Here is a 13,231-nt window from a genome sequence, read left to right as displayed (position 1 = left end):
ATTGTATTAGAGCATAATATTGAAGTGGAACAAGAAGAAAAGAAGAATGAAAATATAATGGTAGAGGGTAAAGAATTAGGAATAGATGATAGATATAAGAGGGGTGAGAAAGAAGAGGAGGAAGAAGCAATTGATTGTAGTGAAGAGTGAGATACCAACTGGTTGATGATTAAAAGCTAAAAGAATTCCACTGGGAAAAGAGTTAAAGATAGAACATGTAAATTTAAGAATATAGGTTTGAGAGAAAACAAAAAAGGAAAAGGGAGATGAACGTAAATAATTGTATATAAAAGTGAAAATCTTAGCTATAAATGTGAATAGTATGAAGAATATTAAAAGAAGGTTAGGTGTATTAGACTGGTGTACTTCACTTGGTATCACTAATATAATATTACTAGACACTAAAATTTTAACAGAAGGAGAGAGAGATATGACAAGTAAATGAATCATGAGTGGGACAGGTTACTTGGAATATAGCAGAAGATAAGTGTTCAGGTGTAGGAATTATAAGTAAAAATTCAATAGAAATTTTGGATTGCACTTTAGTAATATTAGGTAGAGGAATGATATTAGATGTGAAATGGAAGAAACAAGGATACAGACTTACTGCAGTATATGCTTATGTTTCACAAAAAAGGGAGGTTATGTTTACAATTATCCTTAATTATGTTAGTGTTAATATGCTAATAAGATTGATAGGAGATTTTAATTCTGACTTAAGATAAAGGAGAAAAGAAGGGACAGATGTTAAAGTAATTTCAAAGACCCTAAAAAATTGTAAAATTGTATTTATGTGATGACAAACACTGGATGCATAAAAGGGGTAATTTAAGAACAGGACTTGATTATTTTATGATTTCCGAAAGTTTGAAAATGTTATATAAAGGAATAAAAGTAAAAAATTTTTTTCAGATCATGTAGCAGTTTGGATAGAGATAGAAGAAAAAGGATACATAGAATAGATAAAGAAAAGAATAAATGAACCATTTAAATAAAGAAGTTAAAGAAATTAATATAGAATTATGGAGAGATCATATAGATATGAGGACATTTTACAAGAACTGAACAAGCTGGTGGAGTTTGAAAGAAAAATAAAGTAAATGTTTTCGAATGGCAAAAGGTAAAAAGAAGACAGGAAAAACACATTTATAAAGAAACCATCCAGCAAGCATTTAAAGATATGATAAGAGTTAGAGAAAGTTTTTTTTGAAAGAGAAAAACGATATATGATATGAAGCTGGAAAAACATTTAAAAGTGCTGTTTAAACAAAAATATTTTTACAAGGAATGAAAGAAGTGGCACCATATTTAAATAAAGTGGTAAAAGAAAAAAGAAAAGTAATGAGAAATAAAAAATGAAAATGGAGATGTTGTTACAACACAAAAAGAAAGGACGCATGTAATAAAAGAATATATTAAAAAGACACTTTCAAAATGCAAAACTGAAAGAGGACATAAATGGAGAATAAAGATATTCCCTGGGATTCATGAACCTTGTGCCAGGCGCACGCATAGCGTAGGCGTTACAACGCCAAATATGGCCGCCGAACGATTCAGGTACGATCCAATTCCACGTGCACTACCGGCGTGCGCCAGATCTGCGCAGCCCCCGGCGTAGGTATGCTAAACACCCCATGTGCGGTGTGTCACCATGCAAATGAAGGCATATAGTGATTCACAAAGTGGTGCAGGCATAGCATAAGCCCACGGCAATGTAAAACCAAAAAAACGGTTTACATTTCCCCAAACATAACATCGGAGTAATGGAAGAGTGTCAGACCCAGGTATCACACTGTTAACATATGCCAATGGCGAAATACACAGACAATGGCAAAAGAAAACATGCACAACACGTAAATAACAACTTAAATGGCATGTCCACAGTAACTCACATCAGAACCGCAGGACATGTGTGCAGAAGGTGCAACAGAATTAAATAATATAACAATGTTATAAAACAGCATCATAGTAGACATCAGGTCCACAGCATAATACACCATGGTATGCATGGAATGCCACAACCACGGTGCAAGGGTTGCCAAGGACTCGCGGCAGTCTTCGGCGTGGTAACTATGAATTAGTAGTCAATGCCATGCAAATGAGGCAGATAATATTGAATCGCAAATCCCCCGCCGGAGTAAGGTTGTACCAAATGGCGCAGCGGTATACACTGAGGAGTGGCTCAGAGGGAATACATGATATCTGCAGAGGGGTGTGCCACCATAGCAGTAAGCACATTGGAGCACAGCAAACCTGGGCTGTACATCGCAAACCAAAGCTGCAGGACCGGGGTGTGGGGTAATAGTTTAGCTGAGAGCACACAATGCGCGCAACAGTGCATGTGTACGAGGATGACAACATTCCCGGAACCTAGTCATGTGACACACGCCACGCAAACAATATCGGAAACAGGAAGGTGATGTGAAGAATATAAGGAAATGCGGAAGAAGTGTAATTGGAGTACTAATGAGCAATCAACAGTAATCAACCCACGAAGGCCAACCGGCGGCAGCTGACAACTCTACATGCAGAAACCTGCAAAACGGGATAGGGGAGGCATATGAATGCAAAGAAAGTAGGGGAGGTAGCAGACTGCAAAGATAGAAGACCTAACACAGCAGAGCAAAGCAGACATGCAGCACAACGGTAGTAGCACACAAAACGCATGATATGCCATGTCCATGAAAGTAGAAATGACAGTGCTCTGCAGGATGCATGCCAGAAAATGGTAGGTGCAACGTGCAGAAATAGTAAGGGAAGGTTGAAAGGTAATCCATGGCAGGCAAGAGTAATGCAACACCAAAGGCAACACCGTTGTAGTTCCATCGGTAAAACACGGAAGATAACCCTTAGATACGGCCATACAAACACACCCTATGACATCATCGGTGTGCACAGCACAATAGTATAAAGTGTGAATGCACACAACACACAGCTGTGTATTCCCAAATGCCGCACCATAGGTGTAAACACATGGGGAACTTTTAAAATGTACATGTTGGGTGCTGCCGTAGCTGTGATCCATCAGCATGTGTTAGAGACAGACGGTGTTGTGGAGGAGGATGCCGACAACCACCGCAGGCCTCGGAGGAGAAGGAGAGTGTTCAGACCAAGGGTAACCTACCAGAGGCTACATGACCAGGAGATAGTAGAGCATTACAGGGTGGACAGGGACATGTTACAGCAAATAGTGGAGCTGTGCCGGCCACGCCTGAGAACAAGAAACAACAGAGTGGAACCCATCCCAGTGGACACAAAGGTATGTGTAAGCTTGCGAATACTGACCACAGGTACCTTTCAAAGGCCAACTGGAGATATAATGGGCATCTCACAGGCATCAGCATCCAGGGTACTACACCAGTTCCTGGATGCCATGTTACCACATGCCAATGAGCATATATACTTCCCCAGATCTCAGGAGGAGTTGGCTAGCAATATGCGCCACTTCCACCGTGTGGCACAATACCCGGAGGTACTGGGTGCAATAGACTGTACGCACATACAGATAAAGTCACCACCTGGCGAGCAGGGTAGACGCTACATAAACCGCAAGGGATTCCACTCCAATTGCCAGGTCGTGTGCAATGCCCAGGGCATTATCATGGATGTGTGTGCTGGCAGCCCTGGAAGTTACCACGACTCCCATATCTGGCATGCCTCACAGCTGTACCAGGTATTTGTCAGGGGGAAATCCCACAAGGCCATCTCATGGGGGATGCTGGCTATGCACTGGAGCCATGGATGATGACTCCCATCAGAAATGCACACACACACACATGCAAGAACGCCATAATGAGGCACACGCACAAACCAGAATAATCATAGAGCGTGTGTTCGGGATGCTGAAATCACAGTTCCAGTGCTTGGATACATCTGGTGGAGCCTTGCAGTACTCTCCAGGCACAAGTGCCCACATATTCATAGTATGTGCCATGCTACATAATATGATCCTGCGGAAGCAGCTGCTGCAGAGACATAATGGTGAAGGGCCACAAAGCCCACCACAATTGTCAAGGCCAGTCCAGGCACAGAGGGTTCCGGACCAGGAACACACTGTGCCAGCCCCAGTAGGCAGACGGAGGCGTACCCAATATGCCTACGCATTGGCAAAGAGGGAACGTATAGCACATACTCTGACAGCGTAGGCCCCATGGACTGACACCTCCCCACCTGCACACACAGTGAAATGGACGGCACACAAACATGACCACCTGTAAAGTATAATGTATGGGTGGCCTTAAGTGCGACTCCAACATAGGCAGCGCCCAAACACTGTAAACCCAACAGCCAGTGGAACATGTGACGCCAACACCTGAACAGTACGTGAGTCCTACAGCATATGGCATTGCTGTGTGCCTGCTATGGTCGCCGCAAGATGTATACATATATATATATATATATATATATATATATATATATATATATATATATATATATATATATATATATATATATATATATATATATATAATATATATATAGATAAATATGTACACATATACATTTATAATACAGATAAGACAGGGAATTAGAGGGATATAAGGTGACTGAGAGGTATCCTGCGATATCTGCACATAGTATACATAGTGCAACGACAATCTGAACATCCGGGAGGTTCAAAATAAGAGGATACCACCAACCATGGAACGTGTAACATACAGATATGCATAACCGCGAGGCTGAAAGACCGCCAGAACACAGTACTGTAACAGACATGCGCGTGTAATAGTATGATATGAAGGGAGAGGTAGACACCGCCGGTGTTGCGGTCCACGTAGGCACTGTGTGCAACTGTCCCCGTGAGTGCCGTAGTATGTGTACGTGTGCGCTGAGGGTGCCGTGTGCGTTGCTGTGTGAGTGTAATGTGTGTGTGTCTGCTACATGTGTATGTTGGTGCCAAGTCAGAGGCAGAGCAGAATATTAGGTGTAGGCATACGGAAAACTAGCCTCAGGCATATGTTCACTAGTAGTCCCACAGTAGTAGTGACAGCCCCACCCTGGCTAGGTGTGTCGTGACATAGAATGATACAAAAAGAATATGTCCCAGATGGTAGCACAGGAATATTCCCCATAAGAAATGGAAAGGACGTATGTAATAGTCATGCCTGCATGTACAACACTGATATGTTACATGCAATATGATACATTGGCAAAGTCACACAGCAATAGGTATGTATCGTGGAAATATGTATGTGCTACCCCAGTACTGACCGTGGCCACGTGTTAGCCCGTAAACACTGCTGTGTGTTCTACAAGTGTCAAACAATCAATTCCCATCTGAATATGTGGCAACCACTGGCAAACAGGCTATCCCAACAACAGGACCACAATGTCTGCAAATAACTGGGACAGACTGACAAGGGATAGTTGTCACATACACATAACTGCTGATATACCACAGATGTTACGGAGGTATACATGCATCAAGCTCACCTGCAGGCGATACCGACACCACATGACAACAGCCCAACCTACAATCCCATAACAAAAGACTATTAACTGTTAACTCTCCAAGTAGGGATGGAGCACACAGACAACTATACTGGTTATATAGAGATGCAAGGCCCACCAACCGTATCCGTGACGTACAACCACCGATATCCCCCACTGTAGATAATAAAGGGATACAAACTGTAATAGCAGCACAAACATACAGTCAGTCAATGACATCTGCATAACCGCAACATATCGCGTGGGAGACACAATTAAAGGCGGATGCATAATTGCATGCGTTGTATAAATGCAAACAATAGCCATGTTACAGTTTGGAATGCAATACCCCGTTATCATTCGTCGGCAGGACAGGTACACCCACATGTCGAACCAAATACTACACCTGTCACACACAATCCACGGGTGACATGACTTCAAAATATACTTTTCGCTACGCATAGCAGTTGCAGTTACACATAACATAACACAATACAGACCATCTCCATGAAGGTAGGGCAAATAGCCAATGCCCAGGTGGAGAATCCAATTATACCCCTGTATCGATGCGTAATTTCCGAATGGAGTAGATGCACAGGTGAAATGCACGTAATCACTCACTGAGGAACAGCAATTGGTGGGATGAATCCACATGTTGCAGGTATCGACGTATATAAGGATGACTCTCAGGATATTCAAACCGTATGCTCATACCAAAACAGCATTGTACTACCGAAAACGAGAGGAAACGGAAAAACGATACACGGAACGACACAATAAGCTGTACTGTATGTGAATGGTGGTTGTAATTAATTACACTTGTCCGTAATGCAGAAAGTGGTGAAAGGTAGTTATGTAGTGATATCTTGCTGAGCATACCAACACTTGTAGACACCGTGTGTACAGCAGTGGGACATCATGTACACAGCGGAGACACCACAAGGGATGCCACAGGAGGGCATTAAAGAGAACAATACCATACCACACGCTGTTGCTGGTAGTGGATGTCCAACAAGGAAGCGCCATAGCAGGGGATAGTACATGTATGTAGACTGTCACAGCACGCATGTGTATGAGCATATACCGTTGATGTCATATGTAAGGTGTGGCCGACGTGCAAGTATGCCGTGCATTAGGGGATACTATGTGAAATGTGTAATGTAAAGTTGTCTAGGTAGATATGACAGATATCATACACAGTATCACAGGCATATCATGCATAACACAGGTATCGCCTATTGGTATGTACAATAACAGGATATATATGGCCTGTAGGTATGGGACGGAGTAGTAGCATGATAGCTAGTCTAAATGGAAGGGACACCAAGTAACCATGCCCAAATGACTTATAGTAGTTGCACAGGTGCACAGTGGGCAACAATGCAGTCTGGCAGATCCACGTGTAAGCACATGGGCAGTGTACACAGTAGTGTCACCTGGTAGTGTCCTGTGAACAGCAGAGGCAGATGTCAACTGCACCACTACACAGTACTGCTGCTGTGGTGGTACCAGGACTACGTGTCACTCAAACAGCAAGGGAGGTATCACATGAACAGTGCTATCGTGTGTCCCTGCGGGATGTACACAGGACCTATGTTCCACAGCATGGTGTGTGTTGTGTTCGTGGAAGTAACACAGAAGCCCAGCCCATGCAGTGTGGCATGTGTGCACATATCCAGGAGCATTCCCTTCACACTGCCCACCGCAGATGGCATGTATGAGGAGTATAGCTTTATATATATATAATATAAATATATATATAAATATATATATATATATATATATATATATATATATATATATATATTTGTTTTACTCTGCCTACCGTAGTCTTTATGTAACATGTCCTCTTTTGACATTCTTCTATTTTAGTCATGTGTTACAAAGATGTTTACTTTGTTATATTGGGCTTTTCTGTCCTTTGTGTGTGGAGCTTCTCTCCCTGGGCCTCTACTGAAAATGGACATATATCCAGCTAGACTAGCCCGGTCAACAAATGTAAAATAGAAATAAAATAACTATGCATCACCAATGTGGGGGACATGGGCCGTGTCAGAGCAGAAGACACCCCTGAGTATGTGGTATGCAGATGTGTACAGATGTGTTGTCCGTATGTCAGCCGCATATGTGAACTGTCTGAGCCCAGTAAACATTGTGGCATGTCAATGTTGTGCCATGTAAAGCTGTAGCTATTGTTGAAGGTACACCATAAATGTGGTATTGTACCCTTGACTGTGTGTAGATGTGTGTCGTTCACAGGTACAATGGCTACCTATGTACCAGCATCACACACAGTACAGATAGGTGTGACCTTGCAGAAGGATATCCATGCCACAGTGGAATATGGTAACCACAGGATTGTGTGTGGCATGTGTGTACTGCAACCATGTACAATGTGATATGTATGTACTTGACCACTATCCATGTGATAGTCAGTGGGTGAATGTTGTTATGCAAAGGTGATGTGCATGCACCATGTGTCATGCATCCTGATGCCATGATATGCATATGAAGTATCCGCCACATTGATACCCGTATGGTTGGTATCGGTATGAGCTGGTGGAGCAATAATGGCGCTTGGTATGTAGGTGTGGGAAACCTATGCATGGACAGTACTCTGTGACAGCATGTTCTGTATGTAAGCATATAGTGAACATGAGTGGCCCTATGACTGAGGACTGTGTAATGCAATATGTACCTGACATGTAGTAGGTACTATGGTATGCTGGCACCACTGTGTGTACAGTCCATGAGCCACATAGCATAACATCCTGAGACACAGGGTATGATGTGCAGGTGGATGTGTATGTTGTCAATACCAGAATGTGGAATGTTGCTGAAAGGTAATGTGAGGACAACGTATGATGTGTCGGCCTCCGTACCATCCTCAACTGCCCATGCAACTGTATGACAGGTGGCCAGCATGTGTATGTGCCCTGCTGTGGCATACACAAGCCCAACACGGGTGCTAGGAAAGGACTGGAGGCCATCAATGTGTGTGGGAATCACGTTCCTGAGGATGTGCCCCATTGCTATGCAGAATGGTCCAGTCATGGGTGTATGACTATAGTCCCACTCGTGCAATGCAGTGTCACCCGTGTGTAGTGCGATAAATGCCGCTGTGTGGCAGTCAGGGTCCACAATGTCCGACGAACGGCTAGCAGTGAATATAGTGGCCTGGTGCGGAGACATATCCCGAACAGGTTGGTGGGACATTACAGCCAGGGGCATTGGAAGGTGACATTGGGCCAGTGTCCCAGGACATATTGTGTGCATGTCAGTACTGTGTATGTGACCACAGGGTTACTATGATGTCCATGTACGAATTGCGATCCTGTAGTGACTGAGAGGGTGTATTGTCAGTAAGTACGCCATCGCTTGGCACGTTGCCAACATTAGCTCGGTCTGCAATGCTTGGGTGACTATTGTATGTGACATCAGATGTGGATGTTGCCAAAGAATACTGACATACCACCACAATGCCTGAGGCCCCACACCGCAATGTGTGGCAGTCATGTTTAGGTAGCTAGCCTTGGAGTATGTGATGATGGACCTCGGGGACCCACCATGGCTGAAAGGTGATGCACCCCACAAATGTGAATGCACACCACTGTGCAACAGCCTGTACATGTGGTCGTACATCATATGTGCATGGAACATGACCACCACAGTGGCGTCTGTGAACTGGTCAGTACCGCCATGTCTCTGTGTGGAATAGCATGATTCCTGCAATTGTGTACATGCTACTGCAGCGCACTGTGGTATGTGTCAGCATATGTATGTGCAGTGTCCATCTGCCTGGGTGTCATGATAACTGCTGTCAGCAGACGTCCGTAGTAGTTGTTGTACACATGTTCCGTGCATGCTGTGATGGGTGTGTTTCCAGGGTGTGGCCAGCAAGGCCGTGTAGCATATGTGTTGAATCCACCAAAGAGGGGATAACCCAGGTGTGTCACACCAGTCACATGGAGGTAGTGTTCATGCTAAGGGTAGTGTAGGTATGGTATGTGTTGTGTATTGTTTCATCCAGCTGAGCGGAGTGCATGACCCAAGCATGTGTAGGTACATGGGTGTCTATCCCAGGGAAGTGTGGGTTACTGTCAGCACACAGCGGTGGTAGCTGTCTGAGGTCCAATGTACACTATAACAACACAGACGGTATGTAACCTGTGGTGTACACTGTCGACTCTGTCGCATGTTACAATGTGTATAGCGGTCACAAACACGGTTATCTGCACATGGGGCACCTATGATGCATTGTGTTAAGCAACTATCCAGGATGTGTGCAAAACACTGTGTGATGTGTGAACCCCTCATCTGTGGGTGTTCCGGTCCAGGTATGTGCCTGGAAGGTACGGTCCGTGTACAATCCGTAATCACAGGTGTGCTGCGCAGAGCATGGAGGCAGGTCCCAGTCACGGCAGAGATATGCGAGTGGTGCAATTGTGTGTGTGCCTCGCTTGTGTGCATCACAGTGGAAGATGCAAGCATTGTTCCACATGACCCCATGCCATGCCTGCCAGTTACAGCCCTGCCAGTGACAGTTATGTGAAGCTGCCAGAGAGGCAGTATAGCATGTGATGATGTACATGTGTGCTCTACACCCCAGGCCAATGGCTGCAGGTCATGCTTGCCACAGCATTGTGTTTGACCTGGACTGTCATAGCGGTCAGATACCACATGCCTGTACAATAACAGTAGGAGCATAGGCAACTGTTGCAGTGACACAGTAGGTCAATGTACAGTGTCCCCATGTCCAGACCACTGCCGACTGTACACCATGGCTAGACACACACCCAGAGGAGTATAACACCGGTGAGCCATTGCATGTCCCAGTACACGTAGTCTGTGTATTGCCATCACAGGGCAGTCACAATAACATGTTGTATGAGAGATATATTGTACCAGGTGATGTGTCATGTGTGCATATGTTGAGTTTCAGAGGTGTTCACCCGTCCACAACATCTCAGTGCATGATGCCTCGTGTAACATGATGTGTGGAACTGCAGTGTGATTCACAACAGTGTCATCCGTGACTGGTGTGTTGTGAATGGTGTAACCCATGAGTCTGCGGGATATACACTGATGTTGGCCGCCATGCTGGTGGCCACCAGTGGTGCCTACAGTGGTCATGCAGACATATTGCATACATTGTTCTTGCAGGAATGTCCATTGTTGTAAATGATGTGGTACTACGTGATGGTAGGTGTGTGTTGTGAATGTTACCCATCCAGACGTGACCGTCAGGTGCAGTCATGGTTGTCGACAGCATCAACCCAATCCACAGTTGTCAGCACACTGTCCCCAGAATGGGTAACAGTAGCCCTTGTACTGTGTGACTAATGTGCAGATCGTAGAACACCTACTACTGGCTGCCTAACAGTGTCATCTAGGAAGGGTATATGATGGCTGGAATATGCCGCTTCAATGTATAAATATGCTATCCCAATGAATTACAATGATTCCCATCTAGTAAGCCATGGCTGGCATGTAAACCATGTACAACAATGACTGTGTGACAGACCCTTCCAATGTGGTGCCGTGATGAACATGCACCCATTAGAACACCACATGAGGTACGTTGCATGTAATGATGTACAACTGACAGCTATGGGCACAGCATGGATGCAGAAGCACATCTCCCACAGGCAGTACCGCTGTACAGTGGTAGGGGGGCATTGCACGAGTACATGTGACAGTTGCTGTACTGCCACATGTACGACATATCCATCATATAGGGGTAGCACTGGTACGTGACTGTCGGACATGCCTGTACATACGACCATGTCCCACAGGATATGTGTTATGTGTGTACAACACCTGTCGTACCGTCAGCAAGCTGTGAAGTATATGACAGCCAGTGTACCTGTGTGACTGGTTGTGCAATGGGTGCAAAGGTACGCAGTAGCGCATTACATGCTCACATGTCCTGCACAGGTGCATAGCTTGACAATACAATACAGATAGGGTGTTGGATAATAGCAACCCACAAGAGGTGATGAGTACGGGTGGCAATGCACTATCACCTTTCCGGGTAAGGTGTGCATGTCCATGACACATTAGCACCTGAGATGTTAGCGGTACAGCTGTACAGGGCGGCATGTATATTTGATTACAAATACCCTTGCGTGTTCCACCAGTGGCCTGTTGACAGACAGACATCAATACAATGTGCAGCATTGACATGTGCACAGCACATCACCGCTGGCTACAGTAGAACAGGGTTAATGTGTTGACATGTGCACAGAACATCAGCGCCAGCTACAGTTGAACACGGTATGTGTTGAACCCCACCGTCAGTGTAGCCCATGCCACAGAGACATGTTATGCATCTGTGTATGTACGGCCGGGAATGGACCTGGCCTAGCAGTATAGCTGTGTCAGTGTTGCGAACAACATACTGAATGGGCTGTGTGTGTGAGGTGTGTGTCATAAGTGCATGGTCTGATGGATGGTACCAGCATTGCCACTGCTATGTGAACATCCCCGTCCCCATAAATGAATACCTCGGCTGTGCTCAACACCATGGTCACTGTGGAAGGGATGGTGCTGTGCGGTGCACCCGCCGACATGGTGGAGACAGCAGGCACCAGATGTAGACATATGAGGTACCCATGTCAGGTCGGGGTACCATCCATGTGCACGGGATATCACCGTGCGGGCATATACAGCACTGTTGAACAATATTACAGCACATAGCACCTGTCAGGTGTAATGTTTATGCATGGGTGTGCGATACCAGCATGCACCATACACACCCCCACCATGCAGCATGCTGCCTACCTTGCAGAAGGACATTGTCCACACCATGATGGACATGCGACATGTCCATATACCCATATAAATGACATATGGAATGGACAGCCACCATCCCAATACTGGTATTCCACAGGCTGGACACATCCCTGTGCCATATATGTGATATACCCTGCCATACCATGCAACCCTGTCCATCACGGCTGCACGTGCCATCAGTCATACATGGTGCGATGGCCACATGGCACATGCACTATTAACTGGCTGGATCAGTAATGTGGCACTGATGCACCTTGTGGTGTCACAATTGCTGTGTGACAGCGTGTAAAATGTGCGCGCACATGCTATGTCTGACCATCCCTGCAAATGTCTTATGATTACACATTGTCCCATGTGTATCACATGTGCAATACAGGCGAGCCGTGGCAGGATGTCCAACACCTGTACAGTGCTGAGTAGATGTATATGGCAAAACACATGCATGTACAGGTGTCCATGTGTATGTGTGCAGTGCCACTGCTGACGTCCATAACGGCTGCGTCTGTGATGCTATGTGACATATACACAGCATCCGGGTGAACAGTAGTACTGTGGACACATCGGGCCAAGTGCAGATTGGTAAGAACACAGGTGCAGGCAGGTACACATGTCCACAGCAAGTTACCATCTACATGGAGTATGTACAGTGTGATGTGTCGACACAGAGATATGAGATGATATCCACTGCATAACGGTGTGACAGGTGTGGCAGCAACACGTCAGCTGTCAGTGTCATGATGCGTCCCAGGGATTACTGTGCAGATATCGTACATGTCATAGCAATGTATGTTCAGCGGTATGCCAGTACATCAGCGTGAATGTGACCTGTCACCATCATTATGTCTTACAGATAATGCCACGTTCACGACTCCCAGCCTTCAGCCGCCAGGAGGATGAAGTCATCATACCATTGCTCCATGACAACTATGACGTGCTGTTCAGCCATGCGGCACAGCAAGCGCAGCAGCGGGATGACCTGTGGCAGGATATACGCAGGAGGGTGAAT

Source organism: Protopterus annectens, chromosome 2.part2 (assembly GCF_019279795.1).
Source record: "Protopterus annectens isolate FY-2018-M chromosome 2.part2, PAN1.0, whole genome shotgun sequence".
In the NCBI taxonomy this organism is placed as follows: Eukaryota; Metazoa; Chordata; order Ceratodontiformes; family Protopteridae; genus Protopterus; species Protopterus annectens.
The sequence above is the reverse complement of the archived record's forward strand: the minus strand, read 5'-3'. Positions refer to the sequence as shown.